Genomic DNA, 8183 nt, shown 5'->3' with positions numbered 1-8183 from the left:
ATTAGGACATCAACCTCCTTGTAATTAACAGAAATACGTGGTTGCCCAGTGATAGCACTGAACTTTTTTAGCTGGTAGAGACTGACTGCAAGTAGTTGCAGTGAGCAGCTGATTAGCCAGAGGTTGAGCGTGCAACGCCCTCCACGTCCACCAGTGTTGCAAAAACACACTGCAATCAGATCAATCTGTGCTGATCAACGCATCTTTTCTTAGACACATCTCTTTATCGCAGGGAATCAACTCATCTTGATGCACAAAAGTCACTTTGACAACAACTGACTGCGAGTGGTTGCAGACCTGGTCCACATCTTTAGAGCAACTATTTTAACCACTGTAAGGTTGCAAGGTTACTGCACACAGACACAAAATCCTTGATCATGCCAGGACCCATCACTGATTTCCCCAGTGTGATGGCAATATAATGTAACACCCCTTTCAACACTTGGGATACAGATTTAAATGGTTACCTGTGTGTTGGGCCAATAGCTGAGGTTCGACTACTGGAGCAGAGTGGATGACTAATGAAACGCTCTGAGAACTTGGTTTGATCAATTTGTATTCACAATTAAAGAATCTTACATACATACAATGAAAACAATAACAGTACATGAAAGGAAAAATTGGGCCCAAGTCACGGAAAATAATAAACAAAACACACACAACCCCGGGGGATTTGACTCAGTCTCTCTCTCTCTCTCGTGTCAGCCGACACCCTTAAGTGTGAGTCCAGCAATGAGGATTCTCTTTGCAGGATGTGCAAAGGAGGAATGACGTGCAAATCTGTCCTACCACTTAAGTAGAGTTTGTACAGTTCACAGTTCGTCCAAAGAATTTAGTTCTCTTCTTAAAGCAATCATCTCAAGGGTCCTGGAGGGGTGGCTCGCCATCTTTGGACTGGATCATCACTGAACTGTACTCCCAAGAAAAAAAACCTGACCTGTATAACACAGTCAGAATAACATTCAAAAATCTATATTTAGTCATTTATACATATATCCTTTCTTATGTTTCGTTCATACATACTAACAAATTTGCATTTTACCTTTCCAGTATACAGAAAGAACGACAGAATATTCCAAAACATAGACAATGATAACTTCTTACCAAAGTAACCAATAAAATGGGCTCTCCTGGAGCTTCAAAATGGCGATGGTGAAGCGTTGTAGCACAACTACAAAGAAACATAACCCCATTTTCTTTAAACTGTATTCACCTCACAATGAACGCAATTAAGGATTGATATAGGGACATATCAACATCTACAGCATACATATGACTTACAATCTTTACATGCATCGTCATAGGAAGCTAACAAACTCTAACATACAGTTTAATCCTCACAATCACACATGTACAGCCACATGGCTAATAGCAATAGCCGCGATAGCCGCTAGCATGTCATCGTTAGTGGCTTAAACTCACAATATTCTTGTTCACAACAAATTAACTCACCCAGAAGAATCCGAGTAGTAACAAACTCCTTTCTGGTTAACAACAATTTCTAGATAGCTTATTTCTACCGTACAGTCCGACTGGATAAAAACAACCACGCTTTCCACTTGGAAAAAACAGACTTTTCTTCCTCTTCCTCTCCCTCTCTCCTGATATCCGTAGCTGCTATGCAGTGAACGGCAGGAGGCGGTACTTCCCCCTGTATACTTCAAGGACCATCAGGACATTATAGACATCTTCTATTTTATTAATTCTCAACAAAATAATTTAACTTAATAAAACTTAACAGTGAACTCAAAATACTAACATCACTCATAACACACTAAAACCCCTTAGTAACTCTCCAGGGTTACAATAAGGTGTCAGTAAATTACTGGAGAAGGTGAGAAGACTGAAAGTAAAAGAGCAGTTGTCTGAAACAAAGGAACCCCAGTGGGAAAGGCTGATTGATCTACAACATATCTATTTGGTTCATGCATTGATTGGAGGAAGTTACTGCATACACATCTGTGGCCATTATTCTCTTTGGTGACTAATGCCATTTAAGTTATGTAACTTGTACAGCATCATTTATTTGGTCATTTTGTTTTATTACACCCGAGTGGTCCGAGAGTGCTAAGTGTCACAACATCAGCACTGAAACAGCTGGGCCTGCAAAGTAATAATAATAATAATGGATTGCATTCATATAGCGCATTTCGAGGCCCTCAAAGCACTTTACAATTCCACTATTCATTCACTCTCACATTCACACACTGGTGGAGGCAGCTACAGTTGTAGCCACAGCTGCCCTGGGGCAGACTGACAGAAGCGAGGCTGCCATATCGCGCCATCGGCCCCTCTGGCCGTCACCAGTAGGCGGCAGGTGAAGTGTCTTGCCCAAAGACACAACGACCAAGACAGACAGAGCAGGGGATCGAACCGGCAACCTTCCGGTTACAAGATGAGCTTCCCAATAGGGGTGGGTATTGATTATCGATTTATCAATTAAAATCGATTCTAGCTTGGATAACGTAAAATCGATTCATTAAAATCCTGAATCGATTAACCCAGAATCTCAAATTAAACCTCACAAAATTTCAACAACCATCAAACAGCTAAAACAGTAAATGAGAACAGGAACACGGCTTCTGCACAAAGACGTAAACACAAAGCGCGGACCCGCGGATCAGAATCAGTGAGATGTGGCTTTCTCACCCGATGGCACGGACACGGTCGGGGCTTAAAGCCGACAGGTCACTGATTCTGATCCGTGGGCGGGTCCGTGCTTTGTGTTTACGCCCTTTTTGCGCTGATTCTGAAGCTGCAGGTTTTATCTCTCTCTAAACAATATTGACTGAACCAGCAGCAAAAGAAGATCCAAACTACGCTTCACATTTCGCTTCACGTAAACATCGTCATGAGTTCACTCTTAGTTTTGCTGTTTTGCTTCCACCACGATAAAATCACACTTCATGCACAGCTCTCTCTCTCTCTCTCTCTCTTTCTCAGTGTACTTCAAGAACAGTTTCCTTGTTTACAGCGCTGTTGGCCGCTGTGTTTTTCTTTTACTTACTTCTGAAAAGAAAGCCTCATTTCTGCTGTTCAATAGGCTTCTGAACAAATGTAAACTTTTTAAAATTATGCAAAATTGCAAAACGCTTAGTTGTGTCTGTAATAAAACCCCTGTAACTTTGCTCTGCTTCACTTCAGCAGCATCAGGCAATATTCATATGTTGATTAATGACTTTCTTTCATTTTTGATCTACTGCAGAATATTTTTAAGGTTATCTGCTATAAAATCCCAGGCCAGGAAAATCACCTTCATGTTTTTCTGTGTTTTATCCTCAGCTACTTTGACACAAAGGCATCTGCTGTTGTGCTTACACCTTTGATAAAGTCTCGCAAGTGTCAGCTTTCTTTTTTATAGATACAAAAATATGGAAATGTACTGATACGTGATCAGAATTATAATATTTCTGACTGAGGCAAAATTTCCCCGATTCAAATCGAATCAAATAGATTCGATTCGGGACCTTGTGAATCGGATTCGAAACGATTCTAGAAATCAGTGACGATACTCAGCCCCACTTCCCAACCCCCTGAACCATGGTCGCCCTATATAAGGATAGAGCATCTATACCAAAGAAGAACACGGGGGAGAATAATTGACCATTTCTTATTGATCATTTTCTCCTCTATAGTGAGTCATAGTTTCTGATTGACTTGATATGTTTTAAAAGCAATTCTGTAAAATATAAAAGGGATATACTGAGGTTTATACAGGACTTCATACAAAAGTAGAGCAAAATCACAATAAATGATCAAAAAGTAAACTTAATTTAAAAAGCCATTCAATACATTCCAAAAGAGTGATACAACAAAAAGGTGCAGAGAGGTAGGCATTCGAGAAAAAGGTCAGAAACACAATGCAGGAAATCCAACTAAGACAGAGATGAGACAGGACTCGATGTACACTGAGGTGGAAACAGTGAGGACGAGATAGGCAAGTCATCTCAGAAGGTAACCACAAGAGAGTTAACTAATACTGGAAAATGGAAAACAAACAATGATCCATTACCCTGCTGAACGCAGCCATCAGATGGTATGTGTACCAAATGGACCTGGTCAGCAACAATACTCAGGTCGGCCGTGGCATTTAAATGATGCGTAGCTGGAACTAACAAGTGTACCAACAACAAAAAACCCCACATTATTACACCGACAACACCAGTCTAAAGAGTTGATACAAGTCAGGATGGATCGACACTTTCATGCAACCCGTTCTCATCCCAGAACGTAACGTACCGACGCTATGTGACAAATCATTGGTATGTTATGCTTTCGGCCACCCAACCCGTCTGTATGTTACGCCTTTGGAAACATTGGAACTATTTGAATGGTTAGGGCTGGAATACACGGCTGGAGTGTGTGTTACCGCCTGGAGCGTCATTCTTTTTTCTTTTTTTTTTGCCTGTCCCATTTGGTTCTTTAGCCGTCAGAATTGTTGTCTGAGGACCAACAAGGATACCCAATGGATTTACTTTGCCAAATGGATCATCGTGGCCTTGCCGTATTGGTCCATTTGATCGACCTTTGTTGTTATTATTTATTTTATTTTATTTTCAGTTGTTACAGATGGGACAGACATGACTGAGGGATAGAAAAGGGAGAAAGAAAGATGAAGGAAAAGAAAAACAGAAGGGAAGAGAAACAGTGAGAAAGGGCACTTAAAAAGAGAAAGAGAGAGAAAAAAAATCTCCTGGATCACCTGTTGAGAGAAAAAGAAGAGAAAACAGGCAAAAAAACCAGAGCAACATACTGAACACAACACCATCACGTTAATCTAGCTAAGTGTAAACAGCAGTAAATACTAAATATTGAATGTTGTTGTGTAGCACGCAGGACCGACAGCGCACAATGTGCTTGGAAATAGCAGCCAATAGAGGTGTAGTTTATGAAGCAGGCATGGAGGAGATCCAGGACCCAGACATCCAGAGGCCCCAGAGTGCGAGACCCCAAGGAGGACCACCGGAGGGGCATCCGTGCCACCCCCCTGGGGAGAGCTGAGGAGAGCCCCAGATGAGGGGTCACCCAGAAGCCACGGAGCAGAAGCCAGAGGGGGCTGCAGTGGTGTGGCCACTGGCTCTGCCGGCAGCCAGCTGTGCCAGAGTGAACCGAGCCGCAGGCCCAGAGTCCGGAGGCCCGAGGGCCCCCTACGCCCCAGAAGAGGCCTGACCGAGCAACAGGCGCTAGGCCCCGCCAAGTAGTCACCGTGGGTGAGCTGGTACATACCTGAGCGCCCAGCCCCGGACACCAAGAGCCACCAAGGCACCCCTGAGGGCATCAGTTACCGGCAGGGAGTGTGGTGAGGGGAGATAGGCCTTTGGAGGGCCTGGGAGTTCCCAGGGAGGTGGAGTCTAATACCCGACCTGACATATAGACACAGACAAACAGGCACACACAGACACAAACATGCATTCCCACCCTCATGCACACATATACAAATACTCAGCACTCACCCAATGTAGGGATAGACATAAATGGACACTGTACACACAATCACACTCCCCAAACATACTCTATACCCCGGGTCCAGGTACCCTCGCCCCCAGAGGGGGAAACGGCACCTAGACCCAGGAGATGTTACCCTTTCCCCCGGGGTGGAGGCAAGCAGACCGCCCCAGGCTCCGCAGCAGCAGGGAGGCCCCGCATCCCAGATCCCAATCGGACGGCCAACACCTCCTTCCAGCCCCCCCGCCCCGATGGCCAGCAGAGAACATGGGTGTGTGAAGACCCCAAACCGCCCTCCTCTCGCTCGTGTAGTGTTGCTGCGTGTTGTTCTAAGGTGCATTTAAAACACGGGAGAGCATGGTGCCGCTGCCAGAGAGCAGCAGGTGTTAGCACGGCCCCTCCCGAGAACCCTCAGTGTCTACATGGATTTAAAATTGAGAGGTGGGCACCGGCGCCAGAGGTGGGGTTGAATACACAGACCGTCCACTGGATGCCGTTAACGTGCCCACCCTCAAGGCCCTATATGTATGTGTCATAGAGCGTTATTCTATTGGATTCCTTTCACAATCCGAAGCGTATCATAGGGACACGGAAGGTTATCTTTCGCGTTACTATGAGATGCCTCGGGACATGGCAAATTGTTGCCATGTTACGTGTTAGGAATGAGAATGCTGTGTTTCATGTTGTTTACAGCAAATTCTGACCGTATCATCTGAATAATGGGTAACACTTTATAATATGACCCATGACTAAGGGCATAATACCCTCTAATTAAATGGAATTTCAATGTTTTTTTATTTGAAATTATAATGTAATTATACTTACAAGTACTTAAAGATAGGTACACCAGAATTACAGGGTAACAAGGTTTTTACAGGAAACAAAGGAATAATTAAACTGTAAGTACAGTTAAGTATTGAGTAATATTACAGTAATTTTTACAGGAAAACAAAGAATATTTCCATATTTTACATCCTAAAAGTTCTGTACTTTTCAGGGCCTTATTATCAAGTAGCTTAAACTTGACTTTTAACATCTTTATTTAATATTAAATATATTAAATTTAACTTAAGTATTTATCTGTAAAGATAATTACATTATAATTTTAAATATAACGCATTGCAATTTATGCACTTAGTCATGGGCCGTATTATAAAGTGTTACTGCAGAAATCAACACTAATCAGAACAGGCCACTTTTTTCCACTTTATTGAGCCTGTGTGAGCTGTAGCCTCAGTTTCCTGTTCTTTGCTGACACCACGAGTGTCTTCTGCTGCTGTGTTCATGGCTCATGGTGTTGGGCATAATATGTACATCACTGATGTAAAAAAAACCCCAACCCAAACTGAAATACATAAACATAACGTTAAGCTTTTACCTTCACATACAATAAAAATGATTGTCATAGATGCATTATTCAAATGTGTTTACCTGAATATGTGTGAATTATTTAATATGGTTAAACCTTAGGCAATAAATATAAATATGGGGAGTTACTGCATGCATACAACAGCAAAGCATACAAATAGAGATAATATGTGTGCGACAGACATGTAGACTTACAGACAGAGACGCAGACTGACAGACAAAGAGGGAATAAATTCCCCACCGCTCTTGTATCTCCCTTTCAACTCTGACGTTTGCTCTGTTGACAAAAAAAGCTACTTTTTTTGTTGCTCCATTTTCGGGCTTCTGAAATGTCAAAGCATTTGCTGTGGCTGGTGCAGAGCTGCACAGTGTCTTTACTACTGGAGAAAGAGGGGGAGTGTCACTGTAATTGTTCTATGAAGACAACCGTTTCTCTCTCACTTTTCATCCCTGACTTTGCAGAGACTTCGGGTTGCCGAGGAGAGAATTTTCCTCCTCATTAAAAACTCTGTATGAAGTGTGGAGTGTGGCAGGTGCACGTAAACACACAGATATGGACTCACATGAACACACAAACATAAACCAGGAGCTACACTGAAGGTTCAATCACGCTAACAAAACCTGACAGAGCCATCACAGTCACATACAAGCTCTCTCTCTCGCTCTCTCTCTCATCGCTGCTTCATCTTCTTCACACCTACGTCCTCACATTTCTTCTACTCCACTCTCTCCTCTTGCTTCTTTCCTGCACTTTTCCTGTTTAGTTTAATTTACTTATTCCGTTTTCTCCATGTTTTTTTTTTCTTTGAGTAAACTGGACAAAAAAAAAGAAATTATTGAAAGGTTTTCAGTTTTCATTCAGAAACAAAGAAACTACAGTCATGTTTTTTTGGCTAAATCTCTACAAAGAAACTCATTAGAATAATGTTACTTTATTGTTGTAACAAGTAATGCAAATACTTATACAATGCAAGCAGTTATTTTGTTACTTATTTCATGCTTTTCCTTATTTTTTTCTGTCACATACATTCTGTTACAGTAGTGGACACCCATCCATCCATTTTCTGCTGTTTGTCCACTCTGGGTTTAAGGGGCAGCAGTGTAAGGAGAGATGCCCAGGACTCTGCTTCCCTCTTGTAGCTCCTTCTGGACACCAGGACATCCCCAAGTAATCCAGTTGAACATGCCTGAAACACCTCACCTGGGACATGTCCAAGAGGCATCTAGGACAAATGCCTGAGTAACTTCAACACGCTTCTTCTGATGTGGAAGAACAGCAGCTCTACTCTGATAGAGTAGAGTTCTTTACCCTATCTCTAAGGGTGAACCCCAACTCCTTTTCTGGGGAAGCTAATTTCTGCCACTTGTAT

The 8183-nt window shown here is 42.5% G+C and overlaps 1 long non-coding RNA gene across 1 annotated transcript; it reads right to left on the bottom strand.

Annotated features, from left to right (window-relative positions):
* Positions 1 to 539: 539 nt before the first annotated feature.
* LOC120715997 lies at positions 540 to 1800 on the bottom strand. The gene is made up of 2 exons (XR_005691786.1): positions 1105 to 1800; positions 540 to 937 (listed from the first exon to the last, which is right to left on the bottom strand). It is a non-coding gene; the product is annotated as an uncharacterized LOC120715997 (long non-coding RNA).
* Positions 1801 to 8183: the final 6383 nt, after the last annotated feature.

This window comes from Simochromis diagramma, unplaced genomic scaffold (assembly GCF_900408965.1).
Source record: "Simochromis diagramma unplaced genomic scaffold, fSimDia1.1 OVJJ01000646.1, whole genome shotgun sequence".
NCBI lineage: Eukaryota > Metazoa > Chordata > Actinopteri > Cichliformes > Cichlidae > Simochromis > Simochromis diagramma.
Note: the sequence above shows the minus strand (reverse complement) of the source record. Positions and strands in the feature narration are given on the sequence as shown.